A 27,384-nucleotide genomic window follows, 5' to 3' on the forward strand; every position below is an offset into this window, starting at 1 on the left:
TCAAAACCAAGGGCAAGGGCAAGGCCAATACCAGCTCCCTAATATGAAATTTTTTTCTAATTCCAACAATAGAAAATGCTAACTCAAGGAGGGGTAAACTTTCTGTTTGCCCAAGCAGAGACTGACTGACACCAATCAAGTATACTTTAGTGTAGATTTTTTCACTGGGTAGAGGGTTGAGTTAGAAAACCTCAAAAATTCTTCCAACTCTTTTCTAAATATCTGTAGACAGTTGCCCAACTCTCTGTGTAGTTAAAGTTTAGACAGTCTATTCCAGTATGAATCTGGACTCACAGCGAAGACTTTAAGCATAGTATGTCTGTTGACCACAATTCTAATTTTAACCAATTGTTCAAAACCTACCAGCTGCATTAGTCATCCAGTAAAGGGAAAGTGAATTAGCCTAGTAAGCTATGTTCTTTCTGAGCCATGACATTTGGTATGTTACCTCCTTGAAGTTTTAAAATGTCATATGATCTAATTCAGTGTGTTAGCAGTGTTATGATTACCTTATGACACCAATCCTTAAGTGTTGCAAGTCTAAATGCCACATCCCACAGCTTGGCTGAAATACTCTGCAGTTAGGATTTCAGTGCTTGCTGGTGAGGTGAGAGACTTTGCAAATGAAATTGAGGTTAGATGGGTGGGTGGGTGTGTAGAGAAAAAGTTTTATATTTCAGTCTCATTTTATGAACTCAGCTCTCCCTTTTAATTATAAGAACTGAAAAATTCTTTGGAGAACCAGATAAACCGATCTTTTTGGTGTCACAGATTCCTAGAGAAAGGGAATTTCTAAATTTGAGCCTCTTTCCAGAAATAATGCTAAAAAATCTGTTGTTTTCCAAACCACTCCCAACCCCCTGCAAGGAAAAAAAAAAAACTATGAAAATGTCTTCTTGATCTACCAGTGTTTACCTAACTATTTTAATTGACAACATCCTTAGAAAATGATCATTTTCTATATCCATACTAAATAGAGAAGGAGCTGGAGAACAAAAGCAAAGGCCTGGCTTCTCGCTGTTGCAACCAAAACAAGTGTTGGGAGATTAGTGTCTCAGCCTGTGTGTTGAGAGGATTGTTTCTTTAACAGCATAATTTTTATTAGGAAAAAAATCTTATTATTTATATAAGTTCAACTTTACAAAATGGCCATTTGCAGATAAGACCCAGTTAAATAAAGGCAACTTCTTATGGCCCATCCTAACAGAAAATATGGAATCTCAAGAAAAGCACAGCAAAGGAAAAAAATTATGCTCTAATCCCTATACTTAAGGAATCAAATATTACACATTGATGTGTATATATAGATATTCATATGTGGTTTTTGCCATGTAGATTTACATACTTTGCATAATTTAAATTACATCACAGCACATAATTTTTTCCAACCTGTTTTTTTCCCTTTACTGGTTAATAATGAGTATTTTCTCATGTCATTAAGTATTCTAGAGCACGATTTTCAAGGACTCCTTGTGTTCATTCCCTCATTAGAATGAACAAATTAATTTAAACAATCTTCTATGGCCAAATATTTAATTTCCCAAATATTCCTCTTTTATAAATTATGGGCTATAAATATGTTTATAAGGGAAACTTTTGTGTACATTTCCAATTATATGCCAGATATTGCTGGGTCAGATCATGTGCACATTTTCTAACTTCTAATATTTTTGCCAAATCACCTCCCAGAAGACAGTATCCACCAGGATCATGTAAGCATGTATCTTCTCATTAACGTTTTGTATTATCATTGTTTTAAATCTCAGCTCCTCATTTGTTTTTTTTTATCTGAATTTCTCAGGACAGTTTCAGGGTCATTAAAGTCCTGTTGTGTTTTACATTGATGGTGAACTTTCCATCCATAGAATGGAAATTCTTAAATTAAAATTAAGAATTAAAACTTAAAATTCCATCCATAGAATTTTAAGAATAATTCAGGAGCCTGCTTGGTACTAAGCCTTTCTTTCAGAGACCTCAGACCACTGCAGAGGTAGACTGCTACATGCTACAAGGAGAAAGTCAAATGCCACAGGCAAAAACCTGGGTCTTTATCCTTCAAGGAACTCGGTGCTTGAAATTATGCATCTTTAGCTCCTAATCTAATATTCTACCTCATGTCTAATAATGCAGTGGGGCAGAGGTCCTACCAAGAGAATGACAGTCCATTCATTATTAGAGGCAAATCCATTGCCTCCTACCGGCTGCTACAAACTTAGATAGATACTTGGTATAGTAGAACAGATGCTGGGTAATCTGTCACTTCTAATAGGACAGGCACTAGTTAAAAACAGACAAAGGGGAGATGTGTTTAAATGTTTAAAAAATATGCAATCCTTAAAAAAAAAAAAAAACTTTCTACTTAGCTAAAATATCTGAAGAATTGTGACTTTTTTCTACTCCAGAAGTCAGTACTTGGCAAATATGTAAAACACATGGAAACAGTCTTCAGCTCAACAAGAGGATAAATCTTTAAAATAATTAATGCTACCCAGCAATGAAAAAGACTGATTCTGATTCAATGATAAATAGTTTTTCCAGAGTACGAGACAAACTGATCACCCCCTTTGAAATAGTCATATCCCACATTATTAGTGGTAATTATGGAAATTTATAATTGGTTTTACATATTTGCTCCTACTGCTAGACTATGAACTCTTTGTAGCTAACTAATATTCTTTTATATTATAGGACTGAAAATAGGATTTTAGAGTTGGTCTCTTATCTACAAAATACTCTTACCCAATTAGAAGTGGATCCTTTTGATCTAAAATTATAACAGCTCTGAAAGTAATAATAATAGATAAGGTCTTTTTTATAATTCCAAGTGAATGAGTTATGAAATCTTTTCCTGGGAGAGGAGGGTGAAATGAAGAAAATGGACACCTTTGTGCAAGGAACATAAGGAAGTATAAAACAAAGAAAAGACGTTGAAGTATGGAGTGTTACAGACAAAATTTGCTGACTAAATATTTGTTGCTCTTGTTCTTGTTATTGTTGTTGGTTTTTTAAGGGTCCCTTTTGGACGTAACTGACTTCCTGCATGATTTAAAGCCGTTGTTTATTTCAAAAAAGAATCCTGCCTTAAGGCAGTGATATTGTGGGAAAAAGTAAGTTTTCTTGCCCTTAAGCAAATATAGTATGAAAGGTCATTCATTAGCTCTGCCAAACTCCCCTTCTTGTAAAAAGTTCAAATAAAACCTTTTTATTAAAATAGTGGAAGTAAGAGCAAGGAGGAGGAAGGAATGGAACGGAACACAGGGTGTGGTTGAGATCCAAATATTCCTGGCATCGGTGGGTGAGCCTCTTTGAAACCAAGTATTTAGGCTTGCCAGCTGATCTCAGTGCAGTGGCATCCTCTCCTGCACTTGAGACTATGTCTCATGCATTCATTCAAGTGTTCACTTAATAAATACATAGTGGGTGCCTACTTGTGTGCCAGACCCTGCTGTGAGCTCTGGTGATACAGCAGTGAACCAAATAGAAAGCTTTCTGATTTCATGGAGTTTACATTAGGATGGGTTCTCCGGCGGGAACAGAACATTAAACCCCAAATGAGTATAATTATGTCAACAAAAGGAGAGGTTTTGTGTTTAATCCTAAAGCAACCCAAATTTAATAAATCTAATAAAATCTGAATTAACAGTGCAAGTGCCAGTCTACTCCAGAATTAAACTGTATTTTCCAGGTATGTGAAAGACACTCCCTACTACAGCTCCCTCCCCGACAAAAGAAGGCTTCCAGCATCCAAGTGGAAAAACGTGAACTGTGGCTATATTTAGCCAAAATTAGCATCCGTATAGTCTGAGAAATTTTTCAGCCAAGTGAATTGCATAATCTAAATGCAACCATTTTTTCTTGCACTTTTTCCTGAGAACCATTCCAGCATTCATGCTGCCAGGGCTTATGCTGCCAACATTGTCAATGCACTTTGCTATAAGAGATTAAAGATTGGCTACAAATAGTTTCCAATGAATAACCCTAATTAGCCACTAAAGTTGGCATATTTCCTGCTATCTGAAATTAGATCACAAGAGTTGGGTTGAGATGAAAAAGTTCTATTAACTGTCTAGAATTTCAATTCCTATTTACTGGGGGAAATTACTGTTTTGAACTTTATCTGCTCCTATCTGAAGAAGTCTGGAGTTAATGGTAATAAAAAGATATGTGGAAGTCTGGACTTTCAGTTTCAAACTTTCAGTCTGGACTTCCCACTCTACTACTGGGACTTTCCAAAATAAACTCAAAAGAACAGTGGCCCTGAGAGATATGTCAGTGGAGTTGTTAAAATAAAAGGAAAGTATCTTCAAAAGACGGCAAAACACAACATTTTGTAGTTGTCCATATGTACCTGTACATAATCCTCTCTAACAAATCAATGATTTTGTGTGTGTGTGTGTTTGTTTGTTTGTTTTTAATACAATATTGCCAATCAATAGGTGTCACTTGGACCCAGGTCTGAATCCTTTCCTTAGAGGTTTATCTCCTAGCGCACCTCTGCCCCTCAGTCAGGAAACAATGTACCTGCCACAGTTAGGTGTTTGGGAAGAGCTACTCATATCAGCCCCACTGAACCTTATCAGGGCAGCGACTGAGCTGGATGTTCCTGTTTTGGAGTCCTGTCTGCTATGATCAGCTGTTCTGTGGTCGATTTGCTGATAGTTAACACACCAGATATTGGGTGCAGCCACAAGCACTCTGAAGCTTCTTCTGGATATGATTAATCATTCAGTTCTACTGACTCCAATGCGATAATCAAAAATAAATTTAAAAGGGGGATGGACCCTGGAAAATTAGTGCAAGAATTTTGAAATAGTGAATACTCTGGATTAAAGTAATAGAGTGGCTTCTTTTGAATTGTTGGAATGAATCTGTATTTCACTAAAAGTTAAATATTCCCTGGACAAAAGTACTTTCAGTAATCTATAAATAGCTTCCTATCCCTTCTTTGGAAAATGTCTGATATCTTTTCAGAGGGAACATGATAACTTCAAAAGTGCACCTACCAAGACTGGTGCTTGACCTGTGGGTGGCTTTTTAAAATTAAATAAAGAAGTGTTATGCTTTTTATAACTGACCTCTAATGAAATTTTCTTTAAAATATAAAACCTAAAGTGTAATAAAATTTATTTTGTAGGTAATAGAGGCTTGTGGTTTTAATTTCTTATCAAATTATTAATTATAAAAATGCTAAAATTGACTGTCTTTGCCTTTTGTGTGTGTGCCTGTACCAGAAATTTAAAAAGAATTAGTAAATATTTGAACCGAAACAGTGCTGTTTCTATGTAGGTATGGTGTTACTCTAAATACATTGAAAAAAAATTTTTAATTATTTATTTCTTTTGGCTCTACTGGGTCTTAGTTTTGGCAAGTGGGATCTTTGGTCTTCGTCACAGCATGTGAACTCTTTAGCTGCAGCTTGCGGGATCCAGTTCCCTGACCAGGGATCAAACTTGGACCCCTGCATTGGGAGTGTGGAGTCTTAGCCACTGGACCACCAGGGAAGTCCCTACACTGCATATTCCAAAATATTTATTCATCTAAGGCAGAAAGTTGGCAAGTTTTATTCCTATTACACAGAGGAAAAAATTGAGGTACAAAATTGAAAAAAGGTAATCCTCAATGGCTCAGTGGTGTAGAATCTGCCTGCCAATGCAGGAGACACAAGATGTTCAATTCCTGGGTCAGGAAGAAACCCTGGAGAAGGAAATGGAAAGCCACTCTAGTATTCTTGCCTAGAAAATCCCATGGACAGAGGAGTTTGGTGAGCTACAGTCCACAAAGAGTCGGTCCTGACTTAGCAACTAAGCACCACCACCACCAATGAAGTGAAATGAAAATATTAATGAACAGATTGAATATTTCAAAATTGTCAGCACAGATTACAATGAAGAAGAGTGTCAGACCTATGGTATGCTCTCTTTTTTGTTCAGGACTTTGAGGAGGGTTTGGTCATTACAATTTTTAAAAGTAAAAAAATAAAATAAAAAATTTAAAATATATATAAAAACTTAGCAATTTTCAAATTGAATTTTCTAACAAATATACATAGAGGATGTTCTAATATATACCTTAAGAGTATTTTAAATAATTAAATAATTTGGATTATAGCCAGAAAGGAGTGTGTATCACCCAGTTTTCTCCAGAACAACAAAAGTACTACTTATAGGAATGGCAACCCCCTCCAGTAGTCTTGCCTGGAGAATTTCATGGACAGAGGAGCCTGGTGGGCTACAGTCTACAGGGTCACAAAGAGTTGGACACAACTGAGCAACTGATACACTTATATAAACATCTGGGCTTCCCAGATGATGCTAGTGGTAAAGAATCTGCCTGCCAATGCAAGAGACACAGGTTTGATCCCTGGGTCAGGAAGATCCCCTGGAGAAGGGAATGGCAATCCACTCCAGTATTCTTGCTGCAAAATTCCATGGACAAGAAGAGCCTGGCGTGTTACAGTCCATGGGGTCACAAAGAGTCCGACACAACTGAGCACACACATATATATAAGCATTTATTTTAAGGAATTAGCTTATGCAATTGTGATGGCTGCCAAGTCCAAAATCTGTAGGACAGGCTGGTAGATTGGAAACTCTTGGGAAGGAGCTAATGCTGCAATCTTGAAGAATAATTTCTTCTTCAGGGAAGCTTGTTTTGCTCTCAAGGACTTTCAACTGATTAGATGAGTCCCACCCTTGTTAGAGAAATAATCTCTTTCACTTAAAGTCAATTGATTGTAGATGTTAACTGCATCTACAAAATACCTCCACACCAACACCTGTTTGATTAAATAACTGGGTACTATGTCCTAACTGTATGGACAAAGGCCCATATAGTCAAAGCTATGGTTTTCCCAGTAGTCCTGTATGAATGTGAGAGTTGGACCATAAAGAAAGCTGAGTGCCAAAGAACTGATGCTTTTGAACTGTTGTGTTTGAGAATATTCTTGAGAGTCCTTTAGACTGCAAGGAGATCAAACCAGTCAATCCCAAAGGAAATCAATCCTGAATATTTATTGGAAGGACTGATGCTGAAGCTGAAACTCCAAGACTTTGGCCACCTGATGCAAAGGATTGACTCATTAGAAAAGACCCTGATACTGGGAAAGATTGAAGGCACAAGAATAAGGGGATGACAGAGGATGAGATGGTTGGATGGCATCACTGACTCAATGGACATGTGTTTGAGCAAGCTCTAGGAGATGGTGATGGACAGGGAAGCCTGGAGTGCTGCAGTCCACGGAGTGGCAAACAGTCAAACACGACTGAGCGACTGCATGACAATAAATAGCCTAACTGAACTGACACACAGAAGTGTCACAGAGGGCAGGGAATGTGCCTCTTCTCCAGTGTCCAGAAGGGTGTTACACTCCCACAGTACATGAACACACACGAAGCTGAAAACCTACTACCTCTGATTTTAGTGACTTTAATTCATCAACAGAATTTGAGTAAAATCTTCATTTTAAAAAACTACTCACTATTGTAATGTTATCCTTTGTATTAACAAGCACACTGCTCACATTTTTATTGGAATGAATATATTCTGTAGAAATCATGGAATATTAGACTTCTCACTTGAAGAAAAGAAAACTACCTCAAAATAGCCAGGGCCATGTCCTCACCTTCTGGTGTTTGCTTATAATCAGAACTGGCCCCTCTGTGTTTATATCCTATTTCTGACACTTTTGGCTGTGTGATCTTAGTATCTTTGTGAAATGGAGCCAGGAGTATTCCTATCTCAAAGTTTGTGCAGAGTACCTGTGTCAGAGCAACAGCTACGGGATTCTTAAATAATATTGTTTCTGGGGGTGCAGAATTCTTGGAATTCTTCAGTTTGTTTGATAGATGCATCTATTAGTAAGCAAGGCCAAATATTGTGATTTATTAATACATTGCTGAGTCTGGTAAACTAAGTCAACGATACTCACATCTGGATCTGTAAGCTAGTGATGGTCAAAAAACTGTTAGCTACAGATTCTGATGAGATAAGCACCTAATATAGTGATTTGATGTTTCTGTGATATTTTTATTGTATTTTACATAAGTGGCAACACATAGTGAATCTGCATAAACAAAACAGAGAAACAGAAAGATCCTTTTGTTTAGGTCCTTTACCTCGTGGTAAATAATCGGGAAAAAACTGGTCTTAGAAATCCCTATGTATAAGAATTCACTGCTAGATAAAAATTTAAGCATTAATTTAAACAAAATTCAGTATGTTACCTCCCATGGAAAAACTATAGTTGTGTTGCTTGGTTTTGGTCTGACCTCCACAGTGCTTTTGTAATTGTCTATTTAAGTGTTGGGTATTCCCATCTCTTTCAGAATTTTTCACAGTTTATTGTGATCCACACAGTCAAAGGCTTTGGCAGAGTCAATAAAGCAGAAATAGATGTTTTTCTGGAACTCTCTTGCTTTTTCCATGATCCAGCGGATGTTGGCAATTTAATCTCTGGTTCCTCTGCCTGTTCCACAACCAGCTTGAACATCAGGAATTTCACAGTTCACATACTGCTGAAGACTGACTTGGAGAATTTTGAGCATTACTTTCCTAGCATGTGAGATGAGTGCAATTGTGTGGTAGTTTGAGCATTCTTTGGCATTGCCTTTCTTTGGCATTGGAATGAAAACTGACCTTTTCCAGTCCTCTGGCCACTGCTGAGTTTTCCAAATGTGCTGGTATATTGAGTGCAGCACTTTCACAGCATCATTTTTCAGGATTTGAAATAGCTCAACTGGAATTCCATCACCTCCACTAGATTTTTTCATAGTGATGCTTCTAAGGCCCACTTGACTTCACATTCCAGGATGTCTGGTTCTAGGTCAGTGATCACACCATCGTGATTATCTGGGTCATGAAGATCTTTTTTCTACAGTTCTTCTGTGTATTCTTGCCACCTCTCTTGATATCTTCATCTTCTGTTAGGTCCATACCATTTCTGTCCTTTATCGAGCCCATCTTTGCATGAAATATTCCCTTGGTATCTCTAATTTTCTTGAAGACATCTCTAGTCTTTCCCATTCTGTTGTTTTCCTCTATTTCTTTGCATTGATCCCTGAGGAAGGCTTTCTTATCTCTTCTTTCCATTCTTTGGAACGCTGCATGCAAATAGGTATATCTTTCCTTTTCTCCTTTGCTTTTCACTTCTCTTCTTTTCACAGCTATTTGTAAGGCCTCCCCAAACAGCCATTTTGCTTTTTTGCATTTCTTTTCCATGGGGATGGTCTTGATCCCTGTCTCCTGTACAATGTCATGAACCTCAGTCCATAGTTCATCAGGCACTCTATCAGATCTAGGCTCTTAAATCTATTTCTCACTTCCACTGTATAATCATAAGGGATTTGATTTAGGTCATACCTGAATGGTCTAGTGGTTTCCCCTACTTTCTTCAATTTAAGTCTGAATTTGGTAATAAGGAGTTCATGATCTGAGCCACAGTCAGCTCCTGGTCTTGTTTTTGCTGACTGTTAGAGCTTCTCCATCTTTGGCTGCAAAGAATAGAATCAATCTGATTTTGGTGTTGACCATCTGGTGATGTCCATGTGTAGAGTCTTCTCTTGTGTTGTTGGAAGAGGGTGTTTGTTATGACCAGTACATTTTCTTGGCAAAACTCTATTAGTCTTTGCCCTGCTTCATTCTGTATTCCAAGGCCTAATTTGCCTGTTACTCCAGGTGTTTCTTGACTTCCTACTTTGCATTCCAGTCCCCTATAATGGAAAGGACATCTTTTTTGGGTGTTAGTTCTAAAAGGTCTTGTAGGTCTTCACAGAACCATTCAACTTCAGCTTCTTCAGCGTTACTGGTTTGGGCATATACTTGGATTACCATGATATTGAATGGTTTTCCTTGGAAACGAACAGAGATCATTCTGTCGTTTTTGAGATTGCATCCAAGGACTGCATTTCGGACTCTTTTGTTGACCATGATGGCTACTCCATTTCTTCTGAGGGATTCCTGCCCACAGTAGTAGATATAATGGTCATCTGAGTTAAATTCACCCATTCCAGTCCATTTTAGTTCACTGATTCCTAGAATGTCGACATTCACTCTTGCCATCTCTCGTTTGACCACTTCCGATTTGCCTTGCTTCATGGACCTGACATACCAGGTTCCTATGCAATATTGCTCTTTACAGCATCAGACCTTGTTTCTATCACCAGTCACATCCACAGCTGGGTATTGTTTTTGCTTTTGCTCCATCCCTGCATTCTTTCTGAAGTTATTTCTCCACTGATCTCCAGTAGCATATTGGGCACCTACTGACCTGGGGAGTGGAAAATTCTGAAAGAGATGGGAATACCAGACCACCTGACCTGCCTCTCGAGAAATCTGTATGCAGGTCAGGAAGCAACAGTTAGAACTGCACATGGAACAACAGACTGGTTCCAAATAGGAAAAGGAGTACGTCAAGGCTGTATATTGTCACCCTGCTTATTTAACTTCTATGCAGAGTACATCATGTGAAATGATGGACTGGAAGAAACACAAGCTGGAATCAAGATTGCCGGGAGAAATATCAATAACCTCAAATATACAGATGACACCACCCTTATGGCAGAAAGTGAAGAGGAACTAAAAAGCCTCTTGATGAAAGTGAAAGTGGAGAGTGAAAAAGTTGGCTTAAAGCTCAACATTCAGAAAATGAAGATCATGGCATCCGGTCCCATCATTTCATGGGAAATAGATGGGGAAACAGTGGAAACAGTGTCAGACTTTATTTTTCTGGGATCCAAAATCACTGCAGATGGTGACTGCAGCCATGAAATTAAAAACGCTTACTCCTTGGAAGGAAAGTTATGACCAACCTAGATAGCATATTCAAAAGCAGAGACATTAGTTTGCCAACAAAGGTTCGTCTAGTCAAGGCTATGGTTTTTCCTGTGGTCATGTATGGATGTGAGAATTGGACTGTGAAGAAGGCTGAGCGCCTTAGAACTGATGCTTTTGAACTGTGGTGTTGGAGAAGACTCTTGAGAGTCCCTTGGACTGAAAGGAGATCCAACCAGTCCATTCTGAAGGAGATCAGCTCTGGGAATTCTTTGGAAGGAATGATGCTAAAGCTGAAACTCCAGTACTTTGGCCACCTCATGCGAAGAGTTGACTCCTTGGAAAAGACTCTGATGCTAGGAGGAATTGGGGGCAGGAGGAGAAGGGGACGACAGAGGATGAGATGGCTGGATGGCATCACTGACTCGATGGATGTGAGTCTGAGTGAACTCCGGGAGTTGGTGATGGACAGGGAGGCCTGACATACTGCAATTCATGGGGTCGCAGAGTCGGACACGACTAAGCGACTGAACTGAACTGAACTGATTTAGGTGTTTGTCTTCCTAACTTGAGTGTGAGATCCTGGCATGCAGGACTTCAATCTTTTTTGGGCTCCCAGGGATTAGTACAGTGATTGGCACATATATGATGCCTATTAGATGTGTTTTAAATGAATGAAAATAGAAATAAGTGACAGAAATAAAACTATTTAAGGATAGAAAATGAAATAAACTTATTTTTTCTGCCTTGTGATAGGTTGAACGAGAAAGTGATAGAGATGTCGATAGATCTAAATAGATATTGAATATTAACAGATGTTAGTTATGGAAAAAATTCACACTATCCCCTTTCAAATGTTATATCTACTGTAAAGAACATACTGCCTTTGAATCTGAATATAGCCACTTATTGACAGTTTTAATGTGACCCATGCTGTTGATATAGCCTGGAAAAAGAGAAGAAAAGAATAGTTTTCTTTGGCAAAAGCATACCCTTTGCAAACTAAGTGATTGAAAAGGTGCTCTTTGTTTATGAAGAAGTGATGATTTCTTCCAGAATACAGGGGTCATTTTTTGTTGACATTCTCTCTAAAACTTTAGAACAGGAGAATTTATGAGAATACATAATTGTCCCAGCCTATAATTTGCAGGGGTTTATTTAGGTCTTTTTTCCTGAAACTTAAAGGAAAAGGAACATTGTATTAGTTCTTTCTATGGGGCTTTGAATTGACATCTAAGGCTCAATAATGTTTTGTTAGGGTGACTTCCTTTCAAGAAAACATGATGTTTTCTTCTGGCATATAAGGTGACATCTCTTTTCTAATATCTAGGAAAAAAACGTTTTTTTTTCCCCCATAATTGGGCAGTTACCTGGCTATCAGTCATGAGTCCCTGATGCCATTTCACATCATTTTCATTGTGCTGTGCTAACACATCAGATAAGCTCATCACAAAACACAGACTAGGGAACAAAAAGAAAGCCAATATTTATTGATCTTTCAGGATGAGTAATTTGTATTAATCCTGGAAAGATCAAAATAAGTGTGTTCAACTAAAACTTACTTAGACTCCAAGGAGCATAAGAATTCTTTGAGGTTTTTGGAGTAGAAAGAATATTATTTCCAGTAGACATGGGAAAATTTTTAAAAATTCCCTATCGGTTATCTTGATAAAATGACTATAAGTTTCCATGTATGGTTTTGTAGCATTAAAAGAGATAATTTATATTTATAGGGGTCTACCTGTATACTTCTTTGGCTTGATGCCACAGCAGCTTTGCAGTTAAACAGACCTGGATTGAATTCAAGCTCCACAGTTAACTATGTGACCTTGTGAAAATAATGTGCAACCTCTAATTTTCCTTTCCTCTAACAGAAATTATAAAACATCTGTCAATTTATTGTGACTATTAAATGTCATTTGACTATAAACAGTGAAAGTGTTAACAGCTCAGTTTTTGTGACACCATGGATTATATTCTGCCAGACTTCTCTGTCCATGGAGTTCAGTTTTAATGAGGTAGATGAAACTGGAGCCTATTATACAGAGTGGAGTAAGTCAGAAAGAGAAAGAGAAATACTGTATATAAATGCATATATATCGAATATTAAAGATGGTACCGATGATCCTACATGCTGCTGCTGCTGCTAAGTTGCTTCAGTCTTGTCCGACTCTGTGCGACCCCATAGACAGCAGCCCACCAGGCTCCCTCATCCCTGGGATTATCCAGGCAAGAACACTGGAGTGGGTTGCCATTTCCTTCTCCAATGCATGAAAGTGAAAAGTGAAAGTGAAGTCGCTCAGTTGTGTCTAACTCTTAGCGACCCCACGGACTGCAGCCTACCAGGCTCCTGTGTCCATGGGATTTTCCAGGCAAGAGTACTGGAGTGGGGTGCCATTGCCTTCTCTGATGATCCTACATGCAGGGTAGCAAAGGTGACACAGATGTAAAGAACAGACTTTCGGACTCAGCAAGAGAAGGTGACAGTGGGATGATTTGAGAGAATAGCATTGAAACGTGTACATTACCATATGTAAAATAGATGACCAGTGAAAGTTCTATGTGTGAACCAGGTACCCAAAGTCAGTGCTCTGAAGGGATGGGGGGACACCTGTACACCTGTGGTTGATTCATGTCGATGTATGGCAAAATCCATCACAATATTGTAAAGCAATTATCCTCCAATTAAAATTAATTAATTAAAAAAAAAAAAGAATACTGGAGTGGGTTGCCTTTCTCTTCTCCAGGGAATCTTCCCCATCCAGGGACTGAACCCAGGTCTCCTGCCTTGCAGGAGGATTCTTTACCTTCTGAGCCACCAGGGAATCCACCTACAAATTCAGGAGACTCAAGAAACTAGGGTTCGACCTCTGGTTCAGGAAGATCCCCTGGAATAGGAAATGGCAACCCACTCCAATATTCTTACCTGGAGAATCCCAAGGACAGAGGAGTATGGTGGGCTAGAGCCCATGGGGTTGCAAAGAATCAAATGCAGCTGAGTGACTGAGCACATAGCACCATTTCTAGCATATGGTAGGTCCTCAACAAAGGTTGATTTTCCTTCTTTGTGCTTTCCTGCTGAGTACTCCTTTGAAGTAGCCTCAGTAGCTTTCACGTTTCCAGCTCACTTGTTTGTTTGCAGCTCAACAGATAAAATGAATCCAAACAAACATAGTGGGATGCATTTTAAGTTTGATATAGTCCTTTTTCCTCCTCAAGAGATCTGGTTCTTCTTTGTGAAGTTGCTGAAAGATGATACCAGCCACTCCTTAAATCCATAGCTCAGGGCCATGACAATATCCGTAATCCTACTTCTTGTCCACTCCAGTGTGGCATACCAAATTTAATCCCACTTTTAAAAAGAATGTTTTTGCTTTGTTTTTCCAAATTCATTCTTAAAAACAGTAAAGAATAAGTTTGCTCTTTCAATTTTGCTTAATTTTTCTTCACCCACCTACATAAAAAAAAAAGTTGAAGTCTGTATGAAATGCCATGCATGATACTGGTATATCAGGAAATTTGCTTCTAGCTCTCCTGCTAAATGTCCATCTATGTCATTTCACAACATGGTTTTTGGTTTGCTTTTCACCCGGTCTCTCTCTCCCTAAAGCTCATCGGCAGTATCCTGTGGGTATCAATTCAGTTGCTCAGTCATGTCTGACTCTTTGTGACCCCATGGACTGCAGCATACCAGGCTTCCCTGCCATCATCAACTCCTGAAGCTTGCTCAAACTCATGTCATGTCCTGTGGGTATAGAGGTTTTAAAAATTTGGCCTAAGTTCATATGACTTCTTTTTATTTCTAAATGAACAGAAACATTCAGGAATTTCTTTTATATAAACTAGAAGAGCTTTTCATAATGGGTACTATTAGAGTTTTGCTATAAGGCTCAGCCCTTTGCACTTGAAGATGCTGGTGTAAGGTGAATCTCTGAACTGTTTATACTTCTTGCTTTGCAAACAAGCCTTTTCCATATAGATTTGTAGGAGGCTAAAGTATAATCTTTGGGGTCACAGAATTCTTACCCACACAAAGCTCCCTTTCATATATATATTTAAAAGTGAAATTGATCTTCCTTTCTCTTTCTCTATTTCTCTGGCTCAGTTTCCCTGGTATTATGCTCCAAACAGCTAAAAACACTCTCCTAAAAATCTGTAAAATTATGCAAAAACAATAATAATTTAGATAATAAGAATTATTCCCTAACAAGCACCTTGGATGTAGCTGAATATTCACAATTAACATTTGCTTAAAAATGTGCCTTTCACATGACCATGCTTATCTCCTTGAAGCTTCTTCCTTCAGTTATTTAGGACATAACAGGCAACAGATAACTCTGAAGCCTACCTGACAGGGAAGTTTAATTTTAAAAACTCATCATGTATCATCCTCAGGGATATGCCATTTTCCAGGCTTTTTCATTCAAACCTACCTTTCACCTGAGACTTTTTCTCATCCAGTTCCCAAATTCCCCCAAAAAATAAGCACATACCAAAAATACATAGTATTTACCCTGAACATGAGTGACCTTACAGCTCATGAATACAGAATGACTTGGTAAGTAGAATTCAGTCTATAGCATGAGTTCTTTGTTTAAAATAAAGGTGGAAACCAGAAAAAATCACTAAAACATGAGCAGTGGCTGACAAAAATTCTTAGCTCTCCCCTCAGACATCAATGAGAAAATACATCTGTAGTGTATCTGTCTAAGGCCTACCTGCAACATGCAATATACCTGAGTCATAGGCCTTGTACGAGTCAAAGAGCAGATGAGGAAGGCAAGAGATCAGTGTCAGATTTACTGAAACAAATACCTTGAAATTTCTAGAAAAGAGGAAATTGTTTTTTCCTACAAAACTCATGAAACATTTAATACCCTGTAGTTAAAATTAAGTAAGACCTATTTTAGAATTCTATTTTCTTTAAAAAAATGTTTTTATTAACTGGAATCTCTCCTGTAACTTTAAAAAAAAAATTGTCACTGTTGACTAATAGAAAAGTTATTTTTTTTAAAAATTACCACTTCAAAGCTTTTTAAAAATACCTTAGATAAGTAGTAATACTATGTGGTTAGCTGTTATTTTGAAATATATGTAGCTTTTAAAGTTATAAGCCTAGCATTGGGCTAAATAGGGAAATATAGAAGATTTCAATTCTAAAGAGCATGGATTGGTGAAAACAAACAACTAATCATTTAGTAATTATTGAGCATGATGGACAATTATCCCTTTTTGTCACCCCAAGGAATTTACAATCTTTTTGGAAAGAGAAGTCATAAATTAAAACAATAACTTGTAGCAAGAATCAGCAAACTTTTAACCTTTTTCTCTAAAAGGTTGAATAATAAGTATATAAGGCTTTATGGGTCTAGAAGCTAGTATATAGTAAATACTTTTTTTTTTTATTTTTAAACTTTACATAATTGTATTAGTTTTGCCAAATATCAAAATGAATCCATCACAGGTATACATGTGCTCCCCATCCTGAACCCTCCTCCCTCCCCATACCATCCCTCTGGGTCATCCCAGTGCACTAGCCCCAAGCATCCAGTATCATGCATTGAACCTGGACTGGCATCTCGTTTCATACATGATATTTTACATGTTTCAATGCCATTCTCCCAAATCTTCCCACCCTCTCCCTCTCCCACAGATTCCATAAGACTGTTCCATACATCAGCATCACTTTTGCTGTCTCGTACACAGGGTTATTGTTAGCATCTTTCTAAATTCCATATATATGCGTTAGTATACTGTATTGGTGTTTTTCCTTCTGGCTTACTTCACTCTGTATAATAGGCTCCAGTTTCATCCACCTCATTAGAACTGATTCAAATGTATTCTTTTTAATGGCTGAGTAATACTCCATTGTGTATATGTACCACAGCTTTCTTATCCATTCATCTGCTGATGGACATCTAGGTTGCTTCCATGTCCTGGCTATTATAAACAGTGCTGCGATGAACATTGGGGTACACATGTCTCTTTCCCTTCTGGTTTCCTCAGTGTGTATGCCCAGCAGTGGGATTGCTGGATCATAAGGCAGTTCTATTTCCAGTTTTTTAACAACTAATCTCAAAAATATACAAGCAACTCCTCCAGCTCAACTCCAGAAAAATAAATGACCCAATCAAAAAATGGGCCAAAGAACTAAATAGACATTTCTCCAAAGAAGACATACAGATGGCTAACAAACACATGAAAAGATGCTCAACATCACTCATTATCAGAGAAATGCAAATCAAGACCACTATGAGGTACCATTTCACACCAGTCAGAATGGCTGCGATCCAAAAGTCTACAAATAATAAATGTTGGAGAGGGTGTGGAGAAAAGGGAACCCTCTTACACTGTTGGTGGGAATGCAAACTAATACAGCCACTATGGAGAACAATGTGGAGATTCCTTAAAAAACTGGAAATAGTATATAGTAAATACTTTTTAAAAAGAAAATATTCTACCCCTCCCACGCCCTTGCCCTGCACTGTTGCTTTCCTTGGAGTGAACTGGCTTTGGTAGGGGGACTTTGGGTCAGCTGCAGTAACTTGTATTATTCTCTCAGCCAACAGAATCCAGCCTGAGGGGAGGCACATATTTAGGGGTGTAAGAAAGCAGCTGCTTCAGTCAGAATCACCCTCTGCCTCAGATCTCAGTACACATTTCTCTCTTCCCAGTAAGCTCAGACATCTTAGACAGGTGACCGCAAACAAGGTGGTTCATTAAATTGCCAATTCCCTAACAGACAGATTCTATCATTTGGTAGATTCTGACATTGGCAGTTGCTACTCAAAATGTAAGTGGGGACCCTAAACAGCATGAGGCCCAGCCACAGGTTAGGGAGTCAGGCATAAGACAGAGGCATCAGACAGAGAGGAGTAGAGAAAGATTCCTGGACTTGCTATCTAAAGACTACAGTGCTACTTTGCTCAGTATGGGTGCCATTAGGTCACAGTGATTTATAAGTAAGGACATGTACCAAACACCCTGCTAGATCAAGAAACATTTCATTAAGAGAATAAGCATTGAGCCCAGTGCTAAAGCATAGATAGAGACTGAAGAAATAGGAAAAAAAAAAAAGCTTCAGAAGGGTGAAGTGAAATTGTCAAAGAATGACTTTTTGAAAGGTAAAATCATAGCTTATAAAATACAAAATAGATACATTCAAAGATTTTATTTAGCCAAGTTTTATCTCATTCATTATTTAGGAAATCCATGTAATTACATTAGTTCAAAAGGCTATCAGAGAATAGATACATACATGGACATTAAGCAATGCTGAAGTATATTTGCTAATATATACAAAATTTGTCTCTTCGGCAAGCTAGAAATCAGTTTCATCTCCATCATCCAAAATTCATTTGCTTTTCTATGAACAGAAATCATTTGCGTTTACCATCTCTTCATACATTACCTCGAATATTGCAGAATAGTCAGACAATGAAAGTTATAAAACCAGATAACCCCAGAAGAGTCCTTTAGATAATGTTCCACATTCCATTGTAAAGTACCCAGTGATCACTTTTTCCACTTCAGATTCTTTTACCTGACAACAGGAACAAAAAGTAAGATGAAGGTGCAATAAGTTTGTTTCAGAGACACCTATCTTAATGCCCAGCTGACTCCCCAGCTTTCATCATTTGACTGTTTTAGAATTGCACTGGGCGATAAGCCATTTTTGCTATGTTAAACCTAAAATTGTTCATACAATATTCCAATGCTATAATTTCTGGCCCTTTTATGCTGCTGCTGCTGCTAAGTCGAGTCAGTCGTGTCTGACTCTATGCGACCCCATAGACGGCAGCCGACCAGGCTCCCCCTTCTCTGGGATTCTCCAGGCAAGAACACTGGAGTGGGTTGCCATTTCCTTCTCCACTTCGTGAAAGTGAAAAGTGAAAGTGAAGTCGCTCAGTCCGTCCGACTCCTAGCAACCCCATGGACTGCAGCCCACCAGGCTCCTCCATCCATGGATTTTCCAGGCAAGAGTACTGGAGTGGGTTGCCACTGCCTTCTCCGGCCCTTTTATAGGTATGTAAGAAAACAATTGAGTCAAATTCGGTGGAAAGTAATAGGCTTTTCAGTGGGTTTTGTTTTTTTTTTTCAGTTTTAGATTTTGATAAAGTTCAACTTATTGATTTTTTTCTTCTTTTATAATTTCATTTATTTACTGGCTGTGCTGGGTCTTGGTTGCTGTGCAGGTTTTTCTCCAGCTTCAGTGCACAGGGGCTCCTCTCCAATCTCACTGTGGTGGCTTCTGTTGTGGAGCACAGACTGTAGGCATGCAGTCTTCAGTAGTTGCGGCACACAGGCTCAGTGGCTGCAGCTCCCAGGCTCTAGAGCACAGGCTCATTAGTTGTGGCACATGGGCTTAGCTGCTCCAAGGTATGTGAGATCTTCCCAGACAAGGAATTGAACCGGAAGACAAATTCTTTACCACTCAGCCATCAGAGAAGCCTGGTGCTTTCTAAATTATATAATGCACATAGAAACCTTCTCAATTCTTTTCATAAACAAAGTCCTACTCACTTTAAGCCAAAGAAGTACAAAAGAGGGAGGGGAAAAACAAAATAAAGAAAGCAAACAAGCAAACAAACAACAAAACGAATAACACCTTGGAGACCCAGACACTTTAAGGAGACAAGTGGGGTCTATTATATAACATATTAAGAAATATTCTCTTGGCAAATATTAGATCTTTCCTCTTTTAAAATGGACATAAGACTAAAAACAGTAAATACACTGACAGCATGAGGGCAAAGAAGTAGATAGAAAAAAAAAAGCAAGTTGAACTCAAATTTGATATAATGACTATAGTGCTGGTGGGATCCTATAGGGCTCTACAGTAATAAGGTAACACCTTGTTAGGACAAGGCATAAGAAACAATGTTCATGGCAATGACTTGACATCATGATTAAAGGCACAAATCACATTCAGAGCATTTTCATCGTGAAGACATTAAAAACACTGTATATTTTTAGAAGACTTCTGACATGTTTTAAAAATATAAGTGGTCAGAGAGCATATAAGACTCTTTAAACTTATTTAACAATTGAGAGTTTTTTTTTTTATATAATTGGAAAAATCTAAGTATGGGTAGAGACAGTAATTATAGGGCAGAGTGGAATGAGAATATTCAGGAGAAATACTAGTAGACTAAGGAATCTTTGCAACTTCTAAATATCCCACTAAGGTGTAAGATAAAAGGTAAATTCCTCTTGCTCAGATGGTCAAGAACATTTTCAAGGAAGAGATATCTAACTGATCTGACTGCCAATTTTGTGATGTTCAATTTTCCCAGTAGATAATAGTAGCTAATATTTATTATTTCATAGCAAATAAGCCACTGTATTAAATGATACTATTTATGTCTTTGTGTATATATATATATTTATATATATTTCTCTAATTTTATTTCCATAATAAGTATTGAGAAAGATATTATTTTCTCTATTTTACAGAAGAGGAAATATAAGCTAAGAAACTGAGAGAGGTTAAATTATGATCATGAACTACACTACTACATGGCAGAGACAATTTTGAACCCAGGTTGTATGGGTCTATTACTTGGACTCAGAAGCATTCTGATATTTTATTCTTTCTGTTTAACACCAAAAACAGGTATTTGGGTAAATAGTATTGTCCTCATTTTATGTAAAAGCAGACAGGCACAGGACAGCAAAGTAGCCAAGCTAAGCAGCATGAAGTGCCAGTGGGCATCCACTAGGTCTTCCCACTGTGAGAGGGTACAGTGGGCCTGTCTGTGGTGTCTCTCTGCTCGAATCCTCCCAAAGAAGACGCCCCATCTCTCAGCTGATGGGGCAGCTGTGAGCAGCTTGCTGCAAACTGGAAAATGCAAATATTGCCTTGAAGACGTTCAAATTCAGTTTTAAAAACAAAACAAAAATCACATGCTATCTTAACAAAGAATTATCTCCTGGGCTTCTTTTGCTCTAGTCTGCCGATTTGTGACCCAGGGAGTAGAAGGTAAAAGACCAGTTGGGAGAGAATTGAAGAGAGACAGAAACTGACTCACAGAGCATTGCCGGGTTGCTCTAACGGAAGGCAGTCAGAATAAATACCCATTAATTCCCATGACTCAGGCCTTGGAGCTATCTTGAATTCTAAAGAACCTTCTGGTTCCAATCACCTTTAAAAAGATATGGCTTAGATGTTCAGGTTTCTCATGATTACATGTGTGTATATATATATCCAAATACATATATATCCCATATAATATATATAATATACATATATACCCTATGTATATTTATATGGCATATATATGTATGTGTGTATATGTGTGTATACACCTAGTAAACTCTCATGATACTAGGTAGCAGGCAGGTCCCATTCCAAGCAACCCGATGAGCCTAACAAAAACCATCACATTATCATCATTTGCCTTGAATTTTCCAAATGTATTTGTCTAACTTTTCACTCCAAATTGTTCTTTGATACACCATGCTATACTCTAGTCATGAATGATACATGAACACTTCTAATATAGAAGTAGGAAAAAAAATCATGTTTGTTCCTCTACAAATTAATATGAATAAGATATTCAGTATGAAAATAAATTTTAAAGTGTCAAATTGATTTAAAGTATTAAACTACTGCTTTAGCAGAGAACTCTACTGACCAATGTTCCAGAGTGCTGTATATTCTCTGAGCACTGATAATGATGATGGTATAAACCAATGATACTGACTTTTTAAGAAGTAAGTTTCTATAATGAGATCTGTGTTAGAGATACTTTTATAAATAATACATTAGTGTCACTCTAGAAGTAAAGATAATTACCTTTAGAGTCTTATAGCTAAAGGTATAAGCTTATAGCTTATATAGCTATAAGGCAGAAGATCATTTTTTTTAGCCTGGCTATGTTTGGGAAAGCAAAAGATATATGGTAACGATTCTGCTTTAAATTTATGAGTAACAAGTTGGGAACCTAAAAAGTCAGGCCTAGGGCCCAAGAGGCCCAAACATCAGGGACTAGCTCTAGTCAAAAACTCAACATCAACTTCTCAAACTATGAGAAGGCCCAAATAAATATGACTCTTGACGTCAATCTTTATCTGCAGGTCAACATCACAGTATTCCCAGGAGATGTCTAGGATCCATGATATTACCAACATGAATGGGGAAATATGTCTTCTTTATTTTTCAGATTAATCTCTCAAGTTCCTTTGCAGGGATATTGTCTGAGGCTTCTTATCACTGCCATTACCACCACTCCCAGATTTTCCAAAAACTGACAATTGAAACAGTACAAACATTAGTCCTTTTCTAGTTCTCTGTGACATTGGAAATGGCTTGTCTTCCGTTGCAGGACCAGACTAGCAAAAGAAGTGTCTAAGGTACAGAATGTCAGGCAACGCTGCTGTAAGTGTGCTGCAAGTGCAGGCTGAACACTTGTACAAAACTGAGAGTGAGCATCTAATAAATTATGTGACCTGAACTCTTCACTCTTAGGGAAACTTTCACTCTCAAGCAGGACCTATTACACAATTTGTAGGACCAAGTGCAAAATAAAAAACATGGGACACTTGTTTAAAAATTATTAAGAATTCTAGGGCAGTGGTAGCAGACCATTGAACCATGTATGGGTGCCTTTGGAGGTTGTGCACTGCTTCCAGGATCCCACAGGTCTAGGTCCAGCTGTTGCGCTAATCTGGGAGTAAGTGCCTCCTTAAACTTTGCATCCTAAGTGCTCACTGCCCTCATCCTAAGTCCAGTCCTGCTCCATAATCTCATTTACTTATGGAAAAGGTTAATTTTATCTTTCAGCTTGACTGGACTGAGGGATGACTATATAGCTGGTTAAAAAATTGTTTCTGGACTAGATTAATACTTGAATTGGAAAAACAAGTGAAGAAGATCACTCTTACCAGCAAGAGTAGCATCGTCCAATCCATTGAAGGCCTGGATAGGACGAAAAGGCAGAGAAAGGGTAAATACGTTCTCTGTTTGAGTTGGCCCCTTTCTCTTCTCCTGCTTTTACACATAGGGGCTCCTCATTCTCCAGCCTTTGGACTTGGACCGGGACTTACAATGTTGGCTCACTTGGCTTTCAAGCCTTTGGACTTACACTGGACCTATTCTATAAGCTTTCCTGGGCTTCCAGTTTGCAGATGGCAAATTGTAGGACTTCTTGCCCTCCATAACTGTAATATCATAATAGTCTCTTTCTCTATATCTTATTGGTTCTGATCATTGAAGAGCCCTGAATAACACATTCATCAAATTCTACTTAAGTTAACAGTGTTCTGGATACTAGTCTACATGCTGAAGATAGAGCCAGGACGGCTTCAAGTGCAGTCAGGCAAGGCCTCATGCTCAGAAGGATTTGAGGTTGGTTTAGTGCTCTGCTGTCACCATCTTTAAAACCTGAATAACATTTTAACAGGAGATCTTGTACTTCCTTTTTGCACTAGACTCCACACATTAAATAACTTGTCCTGAATATAGTAGTGAAAGTCACTCAGTTGTGTCAGACTCTTTGTGACCCCATGGACTATACAGTCCATGGAATTCTCCAAGCCAGAATACTGGAATGGGCAGCCTTTCCCTTCTCTAGGGGATCTTCCCAACCCAGGGATCAAACCCAGATCTCCTGCATTAGAGGTGGACTTTTTTATCAGCTGAGCCACCAGGGAAGCCCAAGAATACCAGAGAGGGTAGCCTATCCCTTCTCCAGTGGATCTTCCTGACCCAGGAATCAAACTGGTGTCTCCTGAATATAGTAGAGAAGGAAACAAAACAATCCTATCTTATGGAACTCACGGTTTATCTGTGCTTATCCACTGCTCTTATGACATGTCCTAGACAGATTTCAGTCTGCTTCCAACAGCCATATGCTTGTGTCTCAAAACTCTGCACTCACATTGTGGAGCATTATTTTTGATGGCACAGGCTTTGTGACAGCTTGGCCATGTCCATAGGACTTCTGAGCCTCAGTCAAAGGCTGATGAGCTTTTGGGCCCCTTCCAGAGCCAGAGTCACCATTTAGTTAGTTTCTGTGCAAAGTGATTTACTTAAGGAGCCTCATTGCTCTTTGAGTCTTTGCTAAGATAACCTATTTCACTGTGAGAGAATTACAGGAGGAAACTGCAGGATGAATGGCTCAGGACTTTATGCATTCTCCAAGCAGGGGAGGTATTGACCTCGAGGGGAAAAAACTTGGTTCTTGGGGGGTGAAAACAATCTCAACCTCTTTTTGTATAAATCACAAATATACAAAAGTACAGAAACAAATACACAATGTGTCTCAGGTATTAAAACTTCATGAAATGGGGGAGTAAATAGGAAGGATTATCTAAAAGAGATCCCTAAGGGAACAATTTTGAAAAAAGGTTGAGAAACACTGGAATAGGTTATTTATACCTTCCCTCATGGAAAGACATAGGATTCACAGGCACGTTTTTGTATCTCTTCCCCACTGACCAGTTTTGCACAACAAGTAGTAAATCAGCTTTTATTGAACCAATGGGAAAAAAAGAAAACAGGAAAAAGGTGTTAACTTTAACCCCCCGACAAAGCTTAAATATCTGGGCTACTCAAATTACCCTTCATAGAACTATAAATATCAGTTTCTCTTGGTTATTTAAATAAATGTTCAGAGACAGATAAATTATCAAGGTTTGAAACAGTTCCTGATGAGAAAGATATGAGGAAAAGAAATGAGAAATATCATCCAACAGCAGAATAAACAGAGATAAAAGTTTGGGAGAAAGTAAATGAAGTAAGAAGATAAAAGTGCAAATAGGAAAAAAAAAAAAGAAATGTTTTTTTCCTGATCCCAGGGAGAAAAATAAAACAGAAAAGTCTATGAAGATTATAAATATGAAAATATAGTTATACTTTATTTTTAGAAGTAATAAATATTTTCATAAATTGGCCACACATAGTTGTACACAGGACCTAGATGTCAACTTCGTTGAATATTTTATAATATTCACTCATTTACTTATTTTTTCAAAGTATATTGGTGAACAGCTATTATGTGTCAGACATTATTATAGGTATTGATGATAAGTAGAATTCCTGCTATCAAGTTATATATGTTTTCAAGTGAAATAGACTCAATAGATAAATGAAATTAAAAAAAGAAAAATAATAAAAAATATTGTGATGGATGGCATTCCAGAAATTAAAATGAATTAATGTGCTGATAATATGATCAATGCGGGCTCAGATGGTAAAGAATCCACCTGCAATGCAGGAGAACTGGGTTCGATCCCTGGGTTGGTAAGATCCCCTGGAGGAGGGCATAACTACCCACTCCAGTATTCTTGTCTGGAGAATCCCCAAAGATAGAGGAGCCTGACAGGCTACAGTCCATGGGGTCCCAAAGAGTCAGACACGACTGAGCGACTAAGCACAGCACATGATCAAAGATAATATCTTTGAGTAGATGTCTAAGATACCTAAAGTCAGGGTGTAGCTATCCAAAAGCACAACTCTAGGTGTTGTGTCTTATCATAGTGTAGGATGCTTTAGAGTTCCCAAATGATGATTAAGGAAAGAGCATTCCAGACAGAAGGGCTTCCCCAGTGGCTCAGTGGTAAAGAACTTACCTGCAAAGCAGGAGATGTGGGTTCAGTCCCTGGGTTGGGAAGATGCCCCGGAAAAAGAAATGGCAACCCACTCCAGTATTCTTACCTGGGAAATCCCATGGACAGAAGAGCCTGGTGGGCTATAGTCCATGGAGTCACAAAAGAGTTGGATACGACTCACTTACTAAACAACAAAAATATTCCAGACAGAGGCTTCACAAGTTGCAAAGACCAGTTAGATAACTAAGAGACTGAATATGCAAATAGCCAATGGCCAGTTAATATATGACAGTATAACTCTAATTCAAGTCTGTAGCAACAGCACCAAAAGCCAAATCAGCTTTTTTCGCTAATTTTACCTCTGTTTCTAACTCAAGACCAAGAGATAGCCAAAGTGTTCACCAGTTTTTAAGATAGTCCACTTCTATTTAGCCCTCTTCCAGGTTTCCCATGCCAGCAACTTCCAGTGACAGCACACCTGAAGCTTTGCTGTTGTTCACTATAAAGCTTTCCCACTGCTCTACTGCCTTTGTGTTTCTGCCAAATGCAGATGATGGTGGCTGACTCCCTTGCAAACTCTTCTCATTCTGGTGGTCTTCATTTTTTCCCACATGTTTGACTTGAGCCAGAAAGAGAATGAAGGCAGTATGACTGGAGTCTCTGAAAGAAGTGGAGAAGTAAGCATGGGTTAGATCACATGGTGTTCTGCAAACCAGGAAAGGTTTAGATTTTGTTCTTAGTGAAGTGGGAATGCTTTCTGAGGCCTGGGGAGTAAGCGGTAAGGATGAGTTTAAGGAAGGACATAACAGGATTTATTTTTTCCTTATTTGTTTAGCTTTATTATTTTGGTTTTCAAGTTATTCTTTATTTTTGCTTATATCACTGTTTTTAAAGAATTCACTTCATTTTTTAGAGTAATTTTACATTCACAGCAAAATTGAGTGTAAAGTACAGAGTTCCCATATACCTCCTCCCCTCACACATGTGCAGCTTTCCTGACTACCAACATCCCTCATCAGAGTGGTTTATTGTTGTAGTTCAATCGCTAAGTCATGTCCGACTCTGCAGCCCCATGGTAATGAATCTGCCTGCAATACAGAAGTCCTGGGTTTGATCTCTGGGTTGGGAAGATCCCCTAGAGGAGAGCATGGCAACCCATTCCAGTATTTTTTCCTGGAGAATCCCAGGACGGAGGATTTGTCCATAGAGTCACAGAGTTGGACACAACTGGAACAACTTAGCATGCGTGTGTGCATTACCATTGTGAGCTGGATGGTTTACCAAATCCTCTGTTCCAAAGGATGTCTCTTCCAAAAGAATCCTACTTGTGATTTGTGCTTTAAAAAAGAAAAAATAATAATACCTATAATTTTGGTGTTAACAATTTTCAAGTGGCTGGGTGATGATACTACTTAATAAATTTGGAAGATGGAAATAAAAGTTACTGTGATTTGATAAATCATGAGTTCCTTTTTGGCTATATTAAGTTTGAGGTATGAATTAGATCAAAGTTGGCTCATGAATTATTTATCAGTTAGTGACAGGATAAGTACAGAATATAGGAATAAGAATTTAGAAATGTTTATAGGAACTCGATAGAGCTCTGATATCCAAGTTTGTGGTAAATAAACTTGTCACATTTAACTGTGTGTTGACCAATTTTTCTGCTGTCAAATTTGCATAGTGAGTTGCATGGGTTAACAGCTACATAATATATGCACTGAAAGAACATGTTACAGCATGTGATAATTTAAAATTAGTTTGCTAATTGTAATCTAGAAATGTATACATTTGAAATCCATTTTTGTCAAAAGAATTTAAATATCATTACAACTCTATAGGATAAGTTATTGCAATTGTCTACTCATGAAAGATTGAAGATATAGTTTGAAATTATTTCATCACTAGCATTATTTCTAATAAAGATTAAATATCCTAAGTTTTCTAAATTGCTTTAAATTCTCTTTTCCATTTCTGTCAGTTTATATCTGTGAGACTAGCTTTCTATTCGGAGAAGGCAATGGCACCCCACTCCAGTACTCTTGCCTGGAAAATCCATGGACA

At 38.1% G+C, this 27,384-nt stretch overlaps 1 long non-coding RNA gene across 2 annotated transcripts in view; it reads right to left on the bottom strand.

The window, feature by feature from the left end:
* Positions 1–25,534, bottom strand: part of LOC147380060 (uncharacterized) — a 64,703-nt gene extending 39,169 nt beyond the window's left edge. Inside the window, exons 1-2 of one of the 2 annotated variants that reach the window (XR_015169086.1) lie at positions 25,427–25,534; positions 18,179–18,310 (exon numbers count right to left, since the gene is read on the bottom strand). This is a non-coding gene — a long non-coding RNA (uncharacterized LOC147380060). Of the gene's footprint in view, positions 1–18,178; positions 18,311–22,653; positions 22,685–25,426 lie in introns of those variants that run through there. The other variant, XR_015169087.1, reaches the window with a different exon arrangement.
* Positions 25,535–27,384: the final 1,850 nt, after the last annotated feature.

This window comes from Bos grunniens, chromosome 1 (assembly GCF_055505025.1).
Source record: "Bos grunniens cultivar Pamir isolate PY7600 chromosome 1, Bosgru_T2T1.0, whole genome shotgun sequence".
NCBI lineage: Eukaryota > Metazoa > Chordata > Mammalia > Artiodactyla > Bovidae > Bos > Bos grunniens.